This window comes from Eurosta solidaginis, chromosome 1 (assembly GCF_040869045.1).
Source record: "Eurosta solidaginis isolate ZX-2024a chromosome 1, ASM4086904v1, whole genome shotgun sequence".
In the NCBI taxonomy this organism is placed as follows: Eukaryota; Metazoa; Arthropoda; class Insecta; order Diptera; family Tephritidae; genus Eurosta; species Eurosta solidaginis.
The window spans coordinates 341,017,680-341,038,259 of record NC_090319.1 but is presented as its reverse complement, the minus strand read 5'-3'; the positions used below and the strand labels follow the sequence as shown (position 1 = coordinate 341,038,259).

General features: G+C 35.9%; 1 long non-coding RNA gene across 1 annotated transcript in view; it reads left to right on the top strand.

Moving 5' to 3' along the window:
- The first annotated feature begins 1,865 nt into the window (after nt 1–1,865).
- Nucleotides 1,866–20,580, top strand: part of LOC137244495 (uncharacterized) — a 109,655-nt gene continuing 90,940 nt past the window's right edge. The window contains exon 1 of the long non-coding RNA XR_010951046.1: nt 1,866–1,977. This is a non-coding gene — a long non-coding RNA (uncharacterized lncRNA). The remainder of the gene's footprint in view (nt 1,978–20,580) is intronic.

Here is a 20,580-nt window from a genome sequence, read left to right as displayed (position 1 = left end):
TTATGGCATTTTTTCATTTTTCGTAATTTTCGATATCGGAAAAGTGGGCGTGGTCATATCCGGATTTCGGCCATATTTTATACCAAGATAAAGTGACTTCAGATAAGTTCGTGAACTAAGTTTAGTTAAGATATGTCGTTTTTTGCGCAAGTTATCGTGTTAACGGCCGAGCGGAAGGACAGACGGTCGACTGTGTATAAAAACTGGGCGTGGCTTCAACCGATTTCGGCCTTTTTCACAGAAAACAGTTATCGTCATAGAATCTATATTCCTGCCAAATTTCACAAGGATTGGGTAATTTTTGTTCGACTTATGGTATTAAAAGTGTTCTAGACGAATTAAATGAAAAAGGGCGGAGTTACGCCTATTTTGAAATTTTCTTTTATCTTTGTATTTTGTTCACCATATCATTACTGGTGTCGAATGTTGACATAATTTACTCTTATACTGTAAAGATATTAAATTTTTTGTTAAAATTTGACTTAAAAAAATTTTTTTTTTTAAAGTGGGCGTGTTCGTCATCCGATTTCGCTAATTTTTATAAAGCATACATATAGTAACACAAGTAACGTTCCTGCCAAATTTCATCATGATATCATCAACTACTGCCAAATTACAGCTTGCAAAACTTCTAAATTCCCTTCTTTTAAAAGTGGGCGGTGCCACGACCGTTGCCCAAAATTTTTCTAATTTTCTATTTTGCGTCATAAGGTCCACACACCTACCAAGGTTTATCACATTATCCGTCTATGGTAATGAATTATCGCACTTTTTCGGTTTTTCGAAATTTTCCATATCGAAAAAGTGGGCGTGGTTGTAGTCCGATTTCGTTCATTTTAAATAGTGATCTGAGATGAGCGCCCAGGATGAGAACCCACCTACATACCAATTTTCATCAAAGTACCTCAAAATTTACTCAAGTTATCGTGTTTAAAGACGGACGGACAGACAGACGGACGGACGGACGGACGGGCATGGATAAATGAATTTCTTTCTCCACCCAGATCATTTTGATATATAAAAGTCTATATCTATCTCGATTAGTTTATGCCGTTACGGATTACCGTTATGCGAACAAAGTTAATATACTCTGTGAGCTCTGCTCAGCTGAGTATAACAAACCAATAAACATACAACGAAGAATGTTGAATGAACACTGCGTGCAAGGCAAGCAGCAAGAAAAGCATCTGGAGTGAAATATGTAACAGACGGCAAAGAAATATGACTGTAAAAGCTATTAGTGGTAGTGTGAGTCCATTTTGTGTGCAAGCATTTCATGTGTGAAATGATCTTCGTTTAGTTTACGCATATACACACACACATAGATACAATCACAAACACTTGCATATTTTACCATTTTCCGCATTGTTGAATCACAAAAGCCAACGCATAATACAAAGCTATTATTGTTGTTTTTGTCGTGCACACTTAGTCAAAGAGAGATTCTTCGTATGAACGCTTTTGGCGATTCAAGTTAACCATTGACTTTTGTTCAGTTTTGGAAGGCGGAATGAAATAAATGCAAGTTCTTATTGTTAATGTATAGCACATTTTAAAATACTTATTATTTAGAGCTTTTGCTGTTTGAAGAACTTTCATGCAACTGGAATAAAAAAATAATATTGAAATTTAGTTTATATAAACAGGCTTTTTAAAACATGACTTCAGTATCACAATTTGTAACGCAGGCTCTGCGCCGGCTGTTTTAATTTTGGAGGTGCAATAGCAATAGAAATTGTGCTTTTGTTAAAAAATTTGTTAATGCTAATCGTACAATATATATTTCTATTCTATTTCATATTGCAGATAAATCAAACTAAACATAAGATATTTTAACTAATAATTCGTATTCTAATTTACTTGCAGCATAAACTTCAAAACTTAAAAAATAAAATTCAAAAGTGTCATTATCCAACAATCACCTATCTCCATTAAGTAAAAGTGTTGTACCACATTTCTGCGTAACATTTCGTTAAGGTGAGTTCATCCAAAAAATCGATCATTAAGATTATATAAATTGCGGGCGAACCACAAAATTAGCACATTTCTTTACAAGCGAAAATTGTACAAAATTTCTATCATAAAAGCAGAAGCATACCTTTATAAAGGCTTGGTATCGAATGCTGAACTTTTTTAACACCTCCTCTAATTCAACACGTGATACGATGGAAAGCTCACGCTGACTGCACTAATGAACGTTTGGTTCACTGCGAACAAACACGCAACCTGTTTTGTTTTTGAAAAGACACTATTCGCCTAATAGAATAAGTTTTTGTTCAGGAAGAGGTATAAGGTTTCGAATTAGACAAGACCGGAGGCAGGAGAGGTATTATTATTATTATTATTATTAGGCCCGGAAGCATTGCGACCTTTGTGTAGATCTTTTGTGCATGAACTTTCAGCTTATTTTGTATGTGGAGGCTTTTAATGTATATAAGTACCTCTTCAAACCAGCACCAACCCTAGCAACAACATCAGCTTTGAAATCCAGCGAAGAATAACTTGCCAATAAATCCTACTTTGGACTAGGTAGGCAATTGAAAAGTAAACTCCTCTCTCGGCAAACGAAAATCATACTCTACAAGTCACTTATCGTTCCTGTCCTGCTATATGGTGCAGAAAAATGGCCCATGACAACATCAGATGAAACGGCTCTGGGAGTGTTCGAGAGAAAAGTTTTTCGATGGTGATGGCGAGTACCGAAGAAGATTTAACGATGAGCTGTACGAGCTGTAGGCAGATATCAACATAGTCCAGTGAATTAAAACGCAGCAGCTTGGTGGAAAAATAAACAAATATAAGGCACTATAATCTCGGAAAAGATTTAAGGCCGAGCTTTTCTTCTGTAATTGCAAAAAAATTCTGCTTGAAAAAAATTGTGCTTTTTTAAAATTCTGCTTTTTCAAAATTCTGCATGCTAGGCCGAAGGCCGCCCTCGCAGAAGGGTATACTACGCAGAAGGAAATCACCGTGGCGGTAGCCAAGGTTATACCACACACCCGGACTTGGGATGGCGTAACCCAGGGTTATTTTTTATAAGCGCGGCCGAAGGCCGCCTATGCAGAAAGCTGTTCTACGCAGAATTACTGCGCATGGCACAGCCGGTGTTGGATCGGCTTTTTTCAGAATATTGACTTCCATAATATTGATTTCCGGTGTTTCGAATTCCGGAATTATGAATGCAGAATTTCCAAAAAAGCAGAATTTTGACTTCCGGAATTTTTAAAGCAGAATTTTAGAAAGCAGAATTTTAAAACAGCAGAATTTTGTTTTTAGAATTTTGTACATACAGAATTACGACACCAACCCTTCCCTAGATCATTGGACTTGTACCCTAATGATGGTTGTTACAGGACAGGGGATCTATACCCATGTCTATATCACTACAAGAGAAACAAAAAGGATAACCGTTTTTTTATTTATTTCATACTAGAAGCGTATCCGGCGTTGCTCGGGTTGGGCAGGTACTAATCTAAATAAGGTGCATTTTAACGCATTCCTTCCTGGTACTCAAAGTCAATCAATCAGCATATAAGATTTTATTGATCTTCTTCAAAATGTATCTCCCGATTTTTCTCATTTTTACCAGTTATAATTTCCTTATCTCTCCCTCTTCTTTTTACACCCTCTACCTCTCTCCTTCTTTTTTCTTAGATTCCTTATTCCTCTTATTTCTCATTCTTTGCTTTATTTTTAAAATTTTATTTTGTCACACACAATTCGTTCCCAAAATCTCATAACTTAATTAAAACATTTTAGCTGCACAATTTTTGTCTATCATCTCATATAGACAGCTATTTTTACAATGGAATGCTTAAATTAAATAAAAACCTTTATATCACTCATGCAATGTTTTAACATTTTGTGAATTCAATGCTATGACCAAAAAAAAAGTTCTGCACTTAAGTACGTACATACATGGCGTATGAGTAACTTATGCTGACATATATCATTTGTCGCACCACCCAGTGCAATTGAAAAAAAATTTTATTTTAAAATTCTTAGTTCTGAAATATGAAAATGCTTCGTCTGGATCCAATGAACCTATAGCCAAAATTTGGTGATGATTAAAGTGTAAGAAATACGTTTCGTTTTACGATTTCTATGTATATAGGTTAATCGCAACAGTTGCTTGAGTAAATCTATTCTGTTTATATCATGCATCTTATACAACCGATTATTCGAATACTGCGAATATTATAAGATTGTTGCTCAGCTCCATTCATAAAATCTATGAGCTCCACAGCACAGAAGACAGTCGCGTCCTTACTTGTGTTTATTGCACTTAGATACGAGACAAGATTCGCGAATTTTATTTCGCAACTTAGTCGTTCTTATATTATTTTACGAACTATTTTTTTCATGCCAACATTCAACTTGAAAACATATCGCTTTAACACTAATACATCAATAACTTTTTATTTCTTAACATGTAGTTCCACAAACTTGAACGTATAGATTTTTGTTATTTCCTTGTTTGAACCTCTCCGATATTTAAAAAGTTTAAAAATTATCACTGTACGTCTTAGATATGCTGCGTTAGTTTACTACATCATTTTTAGTTACTTAGGTTAGTAGAGAAAGATTACAATTGCTCATTCTTCTTCATACACATACAAACATTCATATGCATGCTCGTATAATAAGAATATTGCTCATACGCAGTGTCGTACATAAAACTTTTATTGAGCATTTAACTCAAACAAAAAGCTATTACAACTTTCATAAACATAAGCGCATTAACGACACAATACAATTATCAGTTGAGTTGTCACTCTTCAGGTCTATGCCGTTGTTGTTTAAAATCCCTAAAAGCTTAATGGCTCATCGACTCCAAGTACGTGCATAGTTAGGTCTGTCCGTATGTATGTTGCACATAAATAAATAACATCATTGACCCAATTATGGCTTTTGTTTTATGAGTTCACCAACTCCTCTTGCTCTCACTTGACTTTCTCTTCCAGCAAAGTTTTATTACTATAGCTTACGTAATTTTCGCTTCGAACTATCTGCCTTATTCGATTAGCTGTTGAGCTTGACAAGTCAAAATATTTTTCTGAAATTAATTTCATAAAATATAGATATTAGAGGAAATCCACAAAACTTCCACACAGCCATGGTAACTAAGACATCTGAATTAGCTTTGGGATATGAGTTTTGAACTTGAAATTTTCTGCATTCATACAAGCGCAAAATCTCATACTCCAGTGGTGAAAAATAAATGGGGCATAAAATTTACGCATTAGACGTTTACTACTTGAAGTACAAGCGAAAGCGGATTCACTGCTGAATCTCAGTCGATACGCTCACACGACATGTGAGCGAATGCCGTATAAATGCCCGACCCTCTACGAAGCTCTTGTGAACATCTCTGCTCTATCCACTCAGTCATTTGAATGCCTCGCTGCACGCTTTGTAGTTGATTTCCTAGTATCGCCTATTTGTTGTTTTTTTTTTCTTTTTATACACAATCAGGTACAAAAGTATGTATACTATATCCAAATTGTGTGGAACATTTACAGGCGCGTTCAACAGAACTGTAGCATTGGATTTTAAGCAGTGATTTTTTAGCAATACTTCCACTGACCACTTTTATATCAATATAAATTATATGTACTTTCCAGAATCCCTTAATATAATCAAATATAAATAATCTGTATTTAGCAATTAACATTTTCCAGCAAGGAAGCTCTAGACATATTGTGCTACTATCAACACCGGAATTATATTTACATTTTAATTATTCTTCCCACTATAGATTATTAACAAGGTTAGGTTAGGTTAGAGTGGCCGCCGAGTACCAGTGCACTTATGCCCAAAAAGATCAAATTGTGATACCACGTGGGTCTCTCCTCTACTCAAATCAAGAGCTCGATTCAATAAATGTCAGGAATTTCTTAGGTTCCCATTAGTCAGATCACAAAGATCGTCAAAGAAGGGTTATCCCAGAGATGTCTTCCTCTTGCGCCAAAGCGCAGGAAAATCGTACAGAAAAAGCTTGACTGTTTCTATCTCCTCTTCGGCTTTGCAGCTATTCCAGTAATCATTAAAGGGGGCACCCTGTCGTTGCGCATGCTTCTCGATTGCTATGTGACCGGTTATAAGTCCAACCACTAGAGATATATCCCCCCTTCCAAGAAGAAGGAGACTTCTTGTACGTCTCGCGTCCTATTCAGGCCATATGAGCTTAGTGTGGTAGCAGGATTCGAGATTGCTCCATCTCACACTCGCTTCTCTTTTAAAGTGAGCTTACAGGTAGCGAGCGGCATGCTCAATCCCTTCCAGGACGACAAAATTTGAAGGGATGTGCAGCTTCTTGAAAGTTCATCAGCCATCTCATTGCCCGGTACAACAGAGTGTCCAGGATACCAGACTGGGGGAATTTTGCTCAACGATCTCGTTAAGAGATCTGCGGAACTTCTCTACTGTCCTGGACTTACATGTGACTGATCCAAGCGCTTTTAGTGCAGCCTGGCTGTCAGAGTAAATACAAATTTGATTATAGTCGTGAACAGCATTTCTCAGGTGATCAACGGCCTCATTTATAGCAGCCACCTCCGCCTGAAAGACGCTGCAATGAACGAGTAGGCTAAGGAAGGGGTTCCATTCTAGTTGAGGTGCAAATACCCTGCGGCCCATCTTTTTATCCAGTTTGGAGCAGTCAGTATATATCTGCAGCCTATCGCTCAGGTCCGGCAGCTCCTTCAATCAATAATCTGGTATAACCAACCAATAATCCGGGATAACAACCTCGTACTTCATATCGAAAAATACAGTCGGAGCGCAAGAGTCCGACAAAGGCGAATCCAGATTCTTAAGGATAGCTGCATGGTCAACCACATTTTCTCTCCAGCCGGATAACTCACGCAGCCGTAGAGCAGAAATTACCGCATATTGTTTGTCCATTAAATCTATTGGCAACACATTAAAAAGAGTATGCAGCACCTCCCCAGGGCTGGTGCGTAGAGCACCCCCCCCCCCCCCCCCCCACGCAGACTGACAAAGGATGACAAAACTCTTTTAGCTTGCAGGAATTTTTTATTTGTATCATTGTGTTTGTAACTTAAAAGATTTTTTTTTTTTTTTTGAATTTCTTTCCATCGAGCCCTTAAAAGTTTCAAGATTCTGATATAAGTATAGGTCGAACAGAATAAAGTTTAAAATTGATCCAGGGTAGTTTAGATTAGATCCCTCTCTTTGTTTCCCAGGCAGCGCTGTATGCCGTCACTCAACACTGGGTGGGCACCAAGGAAATAATTTACCCTTTTCTTCCCAACACTCAAAAAAATAATTTCCCAAAAACGTGGAAAATAGCTATTGAAATAAGTAAAAATGGTTTATGGTATTCCGCCATAGAAACCCTTTCGTACGTCTGGACAAATAAATTTCTTAACAATGTAATTTATTTGTTTCCTTTGCCGTGGATCTCCCGTTAATATTTCCCTCACGATACGGCTCCCTTGCTTATCGGCATGCCTACCAATAAGGCAATGGCCAGTGAATTCTCCTACAAGTCTGTTAATTGTATCCATATCCACGTAACGAGATCTCTTAAGATCTCCTTTCTACCAGGTTTGCTTAGATGTCCAACACTCTGGAGTTTGAAGCCATCTTTCGGTGTCTTCCCGGTAGATGTAATCTTTAAGCATAAGCTTACATGTGACAAAAGCTATTCCTAAGCATTTTTTGTCAGTAAGGATCGGCTTGGTAATGCTCCGCCTAGCAAGTTCGTCTGCAATACTGTATACCTCGATGTCCCTTTGTTCTGGCATACATGTGAGGTGAACACACTTCTGTTGGGTCATCCCTTGAAAAGATCGGCGAACCTTAAATGTTAGTTGAAAATTTATTTAGTAGGAGCCGGCGTCGCAGTCGATAAAAATAAAAAACCATTTGTCGATAGCGTGTAATCCTTCAATTCACGGCATCCATGGTATTTGCTATTTATTCTAGAAAATACCACAATGATCGTGTTCTCTGAAAGTCTGTTGGAGATGTCGATTGTTTAACAAGGACCTTGCAGCAATAACCTTTAAATTAAAACCATCAATGTATATAATAATGTAGTCGTTATCGATTGCCTTTATCGCCGGAATCTCAAACATAACTAAACTATATCTCTGATTCAGATAGAGATACAGAGAGCTTAAAAAGTAAGACTTAAAATGTGACTAACTTAAAAGTTGCGATAAGTACGATAAACAAGAGCAAGAAGAAAGTAGTATAGTAAAGTAAAAGTATGTAGTTTCTTAAAAGTATAATTAAAGGAAACTTAACTAAGTGAGAGTAGCAAAGAGAAAGAAGGATGTGCAAGATTACTATGTAACTATATGAATATACTGGCATGAACAGCAATCTGCTCCACTGGAAATGTTTACCAGAAATTTCTATCGCCCACAGTTGTCATAGAACAGCGGTCTGTACTTCGGGAAAGAACAACTGAGCTTCTCCATTAAACGCAGAGCCCAGGGGTTTAAGGGGTCATCTCCTTAAGTATTTTGAGGAAATACGGCACCTGAGAACACAGCCGTATGAAGCAAAAAAAGCACAAGCATATCCTCAGTAATATCCACAAACATGCGCCGGACCTCTATGCCAGGAATTGTTAGGCGAATACAGTACTTGAAGAAAAATACACAAAACTAGCAGAGGAGGAAGGCATATTCCCTAGGGAAACGCGCGTTACTCTAGCTCAACTTAGATCTGGGTACTGTAACAGGTTAAGCTCTTACCTATACAGAATCCACCTCGACATACGAAATTGCAATGCGTCCCCACATGACACCAACCATCACCTCAATTGTATTGTGGAACCAACGCCTCTAACACCCCTCTAATTATGGTCCTCCCCTGTTGAAACAGCAAGTTTCCTTGGACTTCCGTCAGATGATTTTGATGACAATTTGTGATTGGTCACATTTATTGGATGGGGTGAAGCTCTGTTACAACAACAACAACAACAACAAAGGTACTGTTCGGTATTTTGTTAAACCCAAGGTTAGGATGTCTCGAATGATCTCAAGAGCTTCGCTCGGTATTTCTTGGAGCACCATCTGTGCTCATCATACTAGATATGTGGACTTCAACAAGCAAGTTTAGGTTTGCCGCCTGGTTCACCGTTCGCCGCTATACGCCTTTCCCATACAACGTAACATAATCGCGGTATGGATCCATCTACATATAAATTGGCTTAAGTTTTTCTGAAACTACCTTAATTATTTAGTTCTGTTATTGAGATGCACACTATAAAATATCTTAATAAAAAAAGTAAGATAGACTTAGTCAGTATCGCGAACAAACACGTAGCTTTAGCATAAGGAAATGGTAATTACTAGTACTAATTTTGTGCCCGAATGTCCTCTTGCTCTCTGTAGACCAAGTGATCGCATTTTTAACTGGTTCGAAGGTGATTCTGAAATAGTTAGATCTTTTGATTTATGAACTTAAGTTAACTAAGCTCACCCTTAAGCGCTGTTGGTACGATTATGGCTTCCAACTGTCCCGATCGTCCCATTAGCAAGTGTTAGGAGATAGTCAGTAAAGTTCGTGTGTGAAACTGTTGCTTGATTCTCTCCAAATTTCTCTGCAAAGTAACTATCAAATGATATGTCATAAGCTGTTGGGGATAAAATTGTATGGCTGAATTCCCGATCGTTAATATAGTTTTTCAATATGGACTACATATTTATTTATTTTTCTACGTGAATTATTGTAGCAGAAATGTCACCATGATGTGTTCTATTTACTTTGAGGAATATAAATAACTGTAAACGTGTGAGTCATAACTTATGGTGGTTTTACTACTTGTTTTCAAAGAGCATACCCGAAATATTATTTCAAATTTCAATGTTGTTATAAAATTTCACATTTTAAAACAAGTAAGGAAGGCTAAGTTCGGATGTAACCGAATATTATATACTCAGCTGGCAAATTACAGCTTCCAAAACTTTTCAATTGCCTTCTTTTAAAAGTGGGCCGTGCCATGCCCGTTGTCCAAAATTTTACTAATTTTCTATTCTGCGTCATAAGGTCAACCAACCTACCAAGATTCGTCGCTTTATCAATCTTTGGTAATAAATTATCGCACTTTTCGGTTTTTTTGAAATTTTGTATATAAAAAAATGGGCGTGGTTATAGTCCAATTTCGTTCATTTTAAATAGCGATCTGAGATGAGTGTCCAAGAATTTACATACCAAATTTCGTTAAGATACCTCAAAATTTACTCAAGCTATCGTGTTAACGGGTAGAGGGACGGCCGGACGGACGGACGGACATGGATAAATGAATTTATTTTTTGTTTTGTTAATAAATTTATAAAATTACTAAAAGGTATGTAGAAAAAAAAAAACTCACAATAAGTACTTTAACGATACGTATATCCCAAAAATGTTTTTGTGGTCGCTTTATCACGACTCGCTTTATATTTTGTGAATAAGGAATATCAGTTTCTTTTCATTTTAAAGGTCTTTTGAGATGAACTTATTGACGTACCTATCTACCTAAGGTGCAATTTATATGAAAAATTCAATTATTTATCAGTTGCTTGACCGATTTAAGCAGTCAAAGAAAGCGTTAGTCTCTTCCACATTTTACCACGTGACGCCTGTTACAAACGTTATAGAATCTTCAATCACATAACGTTGGATTTGAACAAAGAAAATGAATCAAAATATATACTATTTTTACATGTGAAAATGATTTGTATCCAGACGTACTTTCATTAGATAATTTCCGTCCATGCGTTATCACGGAATCTCGGCAAATCAGCTTGGTGCAGGGGCATAAGTAGAACTATCAAAGTTTGGTGTTGAAAATGACCAAAATCACTCTTTTAATACACCCAGATTTACAAATTCGAAAACTTTCAAAATTAGAAAGAAAATGGATAATTCAATAATCCTTCGTAAGTTCAATTTATTATGTGCAAAAAACTTTAATGAGATTTTTGAAAAAAGGTGTGGCATCATTTCCATGAAAATTTTGTATTTCAAAAGGCTACAAATTAAAAGTAAAAGTAGTATCGTTATAAATAGCTCCCCTTGTTATACCCAGCTGTACTTCTACACAGGATATTATAACTTTGATTGGATAACGGTTGGTTGTACAGGTATGAAGGAATCGAGATAGATATAGACATCCATATATCAAAATCATCAGTATCGAAAAAAAATTGATTGAGCCTTGTCCGTCCGTTCGTCCGTCTGTCCGTTCATATTTCCTTTTACACGATAATTTAAGTAAATATTGAGATATCTTCACCAAATTTGGTACAGGAGCTTATCTGGACCCATAATAGATTGGTATTGAAAACGAGCGAATTCGGACCACTCTTTATATATATAACATTTTGGAAAACACAAAACCCTGATTTTTAGTAAATAATACACTTATAATGTTGAAACTCGACATGTGGACTGATATTGAGACTCTTGATGAAAATAAAAAAAAAAATTTTAAATGGGCGTGGCACCGCCCACTAGTGAAATCATTCATTTTTACAAATATTATTAATCAAGAATCAAAAATCGTTAAACCTATCGTAACAAAATTCGGCAGAGAGGTAGGTGGCCTTTACTATAAGGAACGATTATTAGAAAAATCAACGAAATCGGTTAAAGACCACGCCCACTTTTATACAAAAGATTTTTAAAAGGGTCGTGGACGAATATATTAAGCTATATCTTTGCAAAAAAAGAGCTTTATATCAACAATAAATAGGAATCACTTCAAATTAAAAAAAAATGGGGGTGGCACCTTTTATGACTAAGCAATTTTCTATGTTTCGGGAGCCATAGCTCAAACAAAAATTAGTTCAAAATAGAAACAAATGTATATGTATTATTGCGCAGCCTTGTAACACTATTAAGCACACAACACAAACAACAACAGCATTTTAAGTGTACGGCTGGGTATGTTATATTCGGTTTCACCCGAACTTTTAAGTTAAATCATGTTGATAATTCACATCAGTAGCGATACAGCGGAACGAAATTTCGTTTAAAGGCTTAGCCAAACCTCTTTTTAGTTAAGCTTTGAGTAATAATTATATACATAAACAAGCAGATCTCGCTCACGATGCTTTGCTGTACCTTTGGTATAACTGAATGACTTCAAGAATGCTTACATATTTTACTTCCACTCTATCTCCAAGCTCGTTCCCTCACTCAACCCCTATCGCACTCCCTCTCTTTCATTCTTCTCAACATTTTCCAGGTCTTTGAATCTCTCTCACTTTGCCTCTCTCTGCATCACGTTTTCTCTTCCGTCCTTTCCTTCCCCATATTTTCTCTCCGGCATCCAGCATTCTCTCTTTTACATTCCTCGCATACATATGTACTCAAATGAGTAGTTATGCAAGCAAGTTCTGTTTTTTTTTTCAACTGTTTGTTCCAATTCAATATGAATGTAATGTGGTGCAACTTTTCCCCGAACGCATGTTATACGTTTGGTTCATAACGAACAAACACTCACATGACCTTTTTTGCAATATTCGCACGGAATCTGCTATTTTTGTGATGTGGCACAGACTAAATATTTTAAAGTTAAATTGCAAATAAGATAAAAATAAGTCTTTAAAACACTTAATCTTCATTTGGCGACTTGACTTTAGAAGATGTGTAGATTAGTTATAGCAATGAAATTTAGAAAAAACATGTACCCTAGCACATTTTTATTGTTGTGCGAATGCCTGAAAAGGGTTTGAGAGCTAAGCGCATTTGTTTAAATTAGTAAAACCATTTTATTTCCTTCATATATTCGTGAAAACACAGTACGTAATGTTCTTTCACATCCGAACTTAAATTTTTTACTTTTAATGTATAGACTTCATATGCAGATGGATAGCATAAAAGTTAAGATTTGCTGGTAGGTTCTAATGTCTACACATACATATATATTTACTCATTCAAACATTTAAGCGGTAGTCCAAAATTACATTGCAATACAATATTTTCTTTGAACACTGTATATAAGCTCGATGGACGTTGTACGATATACGCCCGTAGTGAAACATATACAATAACAAGAAAATATTTATTAAGTTGTTTATTCAACCTTTTATCCACCTGTCTGGCGAAGGTTTAACTTTGTTTCCCAAATTGTTATAAATATTCATTTACACATTCCTACAAACATCCATTCATACATATATAGAAACATTGCTGACCATTGGTTGATAAAGAAATGAAAAGGGATTTACCTGTGTAAATGTGTGAGGTTGTATTAATATTTAAGCTGAGGGTAAGGTTGGACATTTTATCACTTTCTTATTCTGTATTACTTACTATTATGGCAAACGAAAATCCCCTTTGATCCCTTTCAATTATCTTTATGGCAAACTCATACAAATGTAATATAACACTGATTTGGATTTAATTCAAATTTGTAGGCGTACGCAAATTTACAAAAATACATAGTTCACGCATATATGTATAAATATGAGTAAAAATTTGAGAAAAGATTGTAAAGTTCACGAATATATGTATACATATGAGTAAAAATTTGAGAAAAGATTGTAAAGTTGGAAGTGCTGATTTTTCTACTCAAGTATTTTACATACAGATTTCTTTATAAATGTCCAAACATTTGGATTTTAAGTGCATTAATTTTACCCTGTGAAACCATATTAAATATTTGTTCCTGTATGAAGCCATTTACCTCTTAGAAAAGCTGTAAAGTCTAAACGTCCATAGCGAAAACGCAATAAAATTCACTATTGCCTTTAAGGAATTTTGATGCCATTAAATTTCTGTGATTTATTTTTTACTAAAGTTTGGTTAAACCGGCCGGCTAGTGCGGACATCACATAATCTGAATGAGTCCGTAGTGTTGCCAGGAGTTCGTTTAATGACCAAACTGAAAAATCCTATTAAAAACCCGGACCTGTATTATAAAATAACTTCTTTCTTTTGGCAAGTACTAGAAGCTTTTGACTGCTTTTTGCTGGATTTAGATCTGAGAGCTTTATCACTCTACATAGCTAGAGTTTTAGCTTGGCGAGCGCAGACCATGAGCACAAAATGTGCTCAATCGTGTCCTCTTTCAATCCGCATTTCCTACCTCTGCTGTCACAGACCAAACCTAATTTAACCGTGCTGTGCATAGATGGGTAGCCGGGTACCTTTTGCATATTCAAAAGCCATTTTTAAGTAATCTACAAATAGAAACGAGTAAAAATTTTGTGGCATGGTATGGGAATAAGTTTTCTACAAAAAGGAGAGACAATTTTTTCAAATATAATTTCATAGAGATGATTTTTTTAATAAATTAGTTTTTTATTACTAGTTCTCATGGCTGGGATACCCAGGTACTGCTCGTAGTTCTCACGTTTTTACGTAATCTTCAAATAGAAACAAGTTAAAATTTTGTGGCATCCTATGGGAATAAGTTTTCTACAAAAAATTTTTCAAATATACTTTCATAAAGATGTTTTTTTTTAAATTAGTTTTTTATTACTTAAGTTAGTTTTTTATTACTAGTTCTCATGGCTGGGATACCCAGATACCACTAGTAGTTCTCAGGTATGAACTGCCTTGTGGTACCCGTGTACCCAGCCATGCAAACTAAGAAGAAAAATAATTCATGAACAGGACGGTTAAAGGCACGTGACGCCAGAAAGCAGTGTCCAGTCAGAAAACCATTCATGAGTCTACAGTCTTCTCTTTTCAATGAAAAGAGCCACTTTGTTAGTATATGGTAACTCATTGACAAACCAAATGCTCGTTTAAAATTCATATTCAAAGATAAAGCGAGAATTGTTATTTGATGTTGACTTGAGAACTCCTTAGTTTCTTATATAAAAATTCGATTTTTTTTTTAGTGCACATTTTACATCGAACCGCCTTTTTCTATGAACGAAAGTATAGTGAAATATGCCACTTATTAACTGAACAGCTTCATGCAAAAATGTATGAAATTACAATCGAAATGTCCCAAATTTTGATGGTTTAGTGTTGCCAGCAACTCCCTTAACAAGAGTATGAATGAAGTTTTACTCGAGTTGAAAGCTTGACACCCGAAAAGCTAGCTGAAGAAGTTAAAATTATAAGAAGAAATTCAAAAGTATGTCCTAGTAACAATGGTCGCATGTAAATCTTGTAAATTTTACTCTATTAAAAAAATAAAAAAATAAATAAATATAAGGCGAGATGGCCTATTAAGGAATTTGAGCCCGAGCTTCTCTTCTAACTATTTTTTTCTAATAGACTTTGTGGCAGCGCGCTGCCCTCAAGTGGCCCAATGAAAAAAGGCTAATCCTGCTCACGCGATCGATTTATATATATATACTAGCAGACCCGGAAGACGTTGTTCTGCCCTAAATTTCGCCTATCTGCATATATTTTAATAAGCTTTTTCCGTCTAAATCTGCCCTATCCCTCTACACTTGTTCCTAATATTTTTATTAACTCCTCCCTCCGTCTTTTTCGCTTCATCTCCATCTTCGTTTCATTCTATATCTTTCTCAGTCTCCTTCTCTCTTTTCTCTTCCCTCAAGTTTTTCTCTTTCTTCTTCATATCTTATTGCCAGTCCCAGAGGGTGGTATGTGTTTTGTTCCATTCCAATTCCGAGTCTCAGTCCCAGTCCCACTCCGAGTCTCAGTTTCAATCCATGTCCTAGTCCAAATCCCACTCCCAGTCCGTCTCTGGTCTACTTCCCGGAAAAAAGCATTGTAAATACTAATATAGGCAAATTTATATACGAAATTTCAGGCAAATCGAATAGGACGTATGTAAATAGGTATGTGAGTATTATTAATTCTTGTCTCTATTTCGGCTTCGCATGCATATTTATCAGTTTTGCCAGGTTGATGCGACTAAATCGAATATCGCAATTAACTTTAATGTCTGCATTTCTAATGTATGCATTCTAGGGGAATCCAGGCCCATGTTTTGGCCTATATCTCGAGACCTTAGTCACTCAGCGGTGTAAAACTTACTCTGTATTATAGCACACATCAACAGCTTCAATTTGATACCCATATTGTATAAACACATTCTAGGGGTACCCGGGTCCACGTTTTGATCTCAAGACCCTAGGCACGTAGCGAAAAAACAGGTAGACGTTGGCCGATCCTCAGACCTACCCAATATGCTCACAAAATTTCATGAGAAATGGTTCAGCCTTTTCGGAGGAGTTAAGCCTCTAAAACCATGACAGAAGAATTTTGTATATTAGATAATAACTTTTTTTTGTTTTTGCCGAGTCTTTGATGGGCAGCGATTTGTCAAGCGTCGCGATCTGAGACTGCTCAGCTACAGAAGAGATTTCATTAGCCAAGCGTAATACTTAAGTAGAACAGAAGCAAACGTATTATACATTAATTATTAAGAGAGGTGAGAACAATATTTTTTATAGAACAAAGGGAGTCCGAGCTATCAAGTGTGTTTGAGTGAGAGTTATAATCTTGGCATAAACGCCGAGAAAGATCATTTTGTTTGAAATTCGTTCTACATTGTTTCAGCAGAAGAGGTTTGAAGTGTCTCCGAGAGGGAATGGAAAAGTTCACTTCATTCAGAAGGAACGGGCTCGAAATTGATCCATTTAAAAGTTGTGTCATAAATATTACACCAAGCATTTCATTTCGACTAGCAAGAGTTGGAAGATTGATAAGTTTTAATCGATTAGTATAAGGTGGAAGTGCTTCTTATAAGATTTCCTACAAATTGTTGGGGCGGGACCTACTTGTGTTATGCCGACTTCGAACAGCACCTGCAAAGCAAATGAGTTTTCACTAATCATGTGAAGCAGAAATATACTCGTAGTGCTTACCAAACGCTGCCGAGGGTCGACCACGCTTAGAAAAATTGTCTTCTAATTGAAAAACCCTACAATCGCCTACTTCTTATCAATAAAAAAAAAAAAAAAACAATTATATAAAGCACCAATTCAATACATATAAATAATAGATATATAATAATGAAAAGCGGAAGCATTGCAAATAATGCACTATTAAAAATGCAATTTTACAAATCAAGATCTGTTGAACGTGCCTGAAAATATTACACATAATTTGGATTAAAAATATGTAGTAAGCACATGCACCTAATTTTCTACAAAAGGAAAAGCAACAGCAAAAGCAATGATTAGAAAAAATTTCTGCCCCTTCAAGTACGAATATTGGAGAAACATTTGAAGTTTTCTAAGAAAAAAATATTTTCTTTGAACATCACTTTTCGTCATTAACTACGGAAAAAATGCTGAGGAAACCAATTTTATAAATACGATCCAATATAATAAAAAGGTCATCAATATGACGATCTCCAAATTCCCAAAGTTTTCGGGATTATTGTACTTTTATCCCTGAAATTTAAAAATTCATTTTAATGTTGCTATTTCAATATCCATTTAGATTATTTAAACGTTGTTCCATAAATATCCCTCTTTCAAGAGCAAAACAAGCGCTGCCCTGGTGGTCAAAAAATATAAGAAATCGGTGGCAAGATTTTTAGTTTCCAAGGGTTTTTTTTTTTTAAACAACATATACTTTCTCGAAATTTCGACGTGGTGAACACGAAGCAAATTCATCAGTTTGGCAATTTGCGCTTGAGCGTAAACAGCACGACGTCCTTAGACGCAAACAGCAGGAAGCTACAAAAGTTTTGTAGTAATTTTCGGGGAAGACCGACGTTGGGTTCTAATCCAAAATGTCCCGAGCGATGCAACCATCGCATACACGTGACACACTTACATAAGTATGACCGTCTGAGATACACCTCTTCCCACCGCATTCAGCGGAACCACAACCTAGAAGCGGAGCTAGGTTCAATACCTTCCTGGAGCAGGAGGGCATGGAGCAGTTCTGATGCTAGGATCTGCGCCGAAGAATTTGTGTGAGGGACGCAATTAATAAAATGGGGTTTCACTGGTATGACAGCTCTTCATCGATATAAAAAAATCCCAAATCGCTCCGGTACAAAGAAAATGCTGCCGTGGGAAGCGCAAGCCAGTTGCTAGATATAGAGATATAGCTAGCTTAAAAAAAAACTAAATGTCCAAAATTCTACTGCAGTATCCAACTAAAAAAACATAAACAAAAATGTAAAGTTTTTTTCTTAAAAATTTCTAAAACCAATCTTATGATGGGTATCTTATTATTGGCTTTATTTGATCAAAAACATAATCTTATTGAAATTTTGAATGAATAAAATCCAACCGTTAAAAACACCTAGTTCACCTTTTTGACATAAACACTCATCGCTTTAGAAATTTACTTATCTAAAATGTGCCCAAGTATAAAAACACAAAATTCGACAAGCAACGACAATAGATGGCCTAAACTTTGAAATTATTTCAATTGAAAAATTAATTTAAATCCGCACATAAAATGCAAATCTGGTCAGAAGATTAATACGAAAAAGGCATGACCGCAATCGAATTCTATGAAAATGAATATTTATTGACCCTTCACTGCATAGTTCGAATGAGAATGTATGCATTCCGTTAAAAAAGTTTATTGAAATCTGGAAACTTTAGTTGGTTATGTGTTGGATTTTAAATAAGATACTTTAGGAGGCGATGCATCTAAAAAAGTAGAGGTTTTAACAGTACCGTAAACATAGATATTGCTTAAGAAAAAGTGGGAGTGCATATAATTTAATTTGGTAAATTTTCAATATAACAAGTAAGGAAGGCTAAGTTCGGGTGTAACCGAACATTACATACTCAGTTGAGAACTTTGGAGACAAAATAAGGGAAAATCACTATGTAGGAAAATGAACCTAGGGTAACCCTGGAATGTGTTTGTATGACATGGGTATCAAATGGAAGGTATTAAAGCGTATTTTAAAAGGGAGTGGGCCTTAGTTCTATAGGTGGACGCGTTTTCGAGATATCGCGAGAAAGGTGGACCAGGGGTGATTCTATAATATGTTGGTACGATATGGGTATCAAATTAAAGATATTAATGAGGGTTTTAAAAGGGAGTGGTGGTAGTTGTATATGTGAAGGCGTTTTCGAGATATCGACCAAAATGTGAACCAGGGTGGCTCGCAAAATCATCTGTAGGGTACTGCTAATTTATTTATATTTTAATAACACGAATAGTATTCCTGGCAAGATTCCAAGGGCTTTTGATTTCGCCCTGCAGAAATTTTTCATTTTATTCTACTTAATATGGAAGGTGTCACACCCATTTCACAAAGTTTTTCCGAAAGATATATTTTGCGTCAATAAACCAATCCAATTGCAATGTTTCATCCCTTTTTTCATAGTTGGTATATAATTGTGGCATTCTTTTTCAGTTTGCGTAATTATCGATATCGAAAAGGTGGGCGTGGTCATAGTCGGATTTCGGCCCTTTTTTATACCAAGATAAAGTGAGTTCAGATAAGTACGTGAAATAAGTTTAGTAAGGATATATTGATTTTTTCTCAAGTTATCGTGTTAAGGGCCAAGCGGAAGGACAGGCGGTCAACTGTGTATAAAAACTGGGCGTGGTTTCCTCCGATTTCGCCCATTCTCATAGAAAACAGTCATCGTCATATAATCTATGCCCGTACCGAATTTCACAAGGATTGGTTAATTTTTGTTCAACTTATAGCATTTAAAGTATTCTAGACAAATTAAATGAAAAAGGGCGGAGCAACGCCCATTTTGAAATTTTCTTTTAATTTTGTATTTTTTTGCACCATATCATTACTTGAATTGAATTTTGTCTTAATTTACTTATATACTGAAAAGATATTCATTTTTTGTTACAATTTGACTTAAACATTTTTTTTTAAGTGGGCGTGTTCGTCATCCGATCTTGCTAATTTTTATTTGGCACACATATAGGAATAGGAGAAACGCTCTTGCCAAATTTCATCATGATATCTTCAACGTTGGCAGTCGTATGGCTTGCAAAACTTTTAAATTACCTTCATTCAAGGGTGGGCGGTGCCATGCCCATTGTCAAAAATTTTACTAATTTTCTACTCTACGCCATAAGGTCAACCCACCTACCAAGTTCTATCACTTTATCCGTCTTTGGTAATGAATTATCGCACTTTTTGGGTTTTTCGAAATTTTCGATATCGAAAAATTTGGCGTGGTTACAGTCCGATTTCGTTCATTTTAAACAGCGATCTGAGATGATTTCCCAGGAACCTACATACAAAAATTCATCAAGGTACCTCAAATTTACGCAAGTTATGGTATTTTCAGACGGACGGACATGGCTAAATAAATTTCTTTTTTCGCCCAGATCATTTTGATATATAGAAGTCTGTATCTATCTCGATTGATTTATGCCATTACGGATTACCATCACGCGAACAAAGTTAATATACTCTGTGAGCTCTGCTCAGCTGAGTATAAAAAAAAAATAAAAAACAAGTAAAGACGGGACTGTCTTCGGCTGTGCCGAAGACTTCACACCTTTCATGAATGGGGCTGAACAATAATCTTATCCCGTTTGTAATCTCCAAATAATCGGATGTACATATAAGATAAGAAGTATATAGTGAACAGATGTACATACCTAAACGATTTTTAAGATAAATATAAAATAAAAAATGGCAAAAAACCCCTTATCTGAACGATCTGTTGTATGGGATATATATTATATATAACTCCGATCAAAGTGATTTTTCAGGAAATC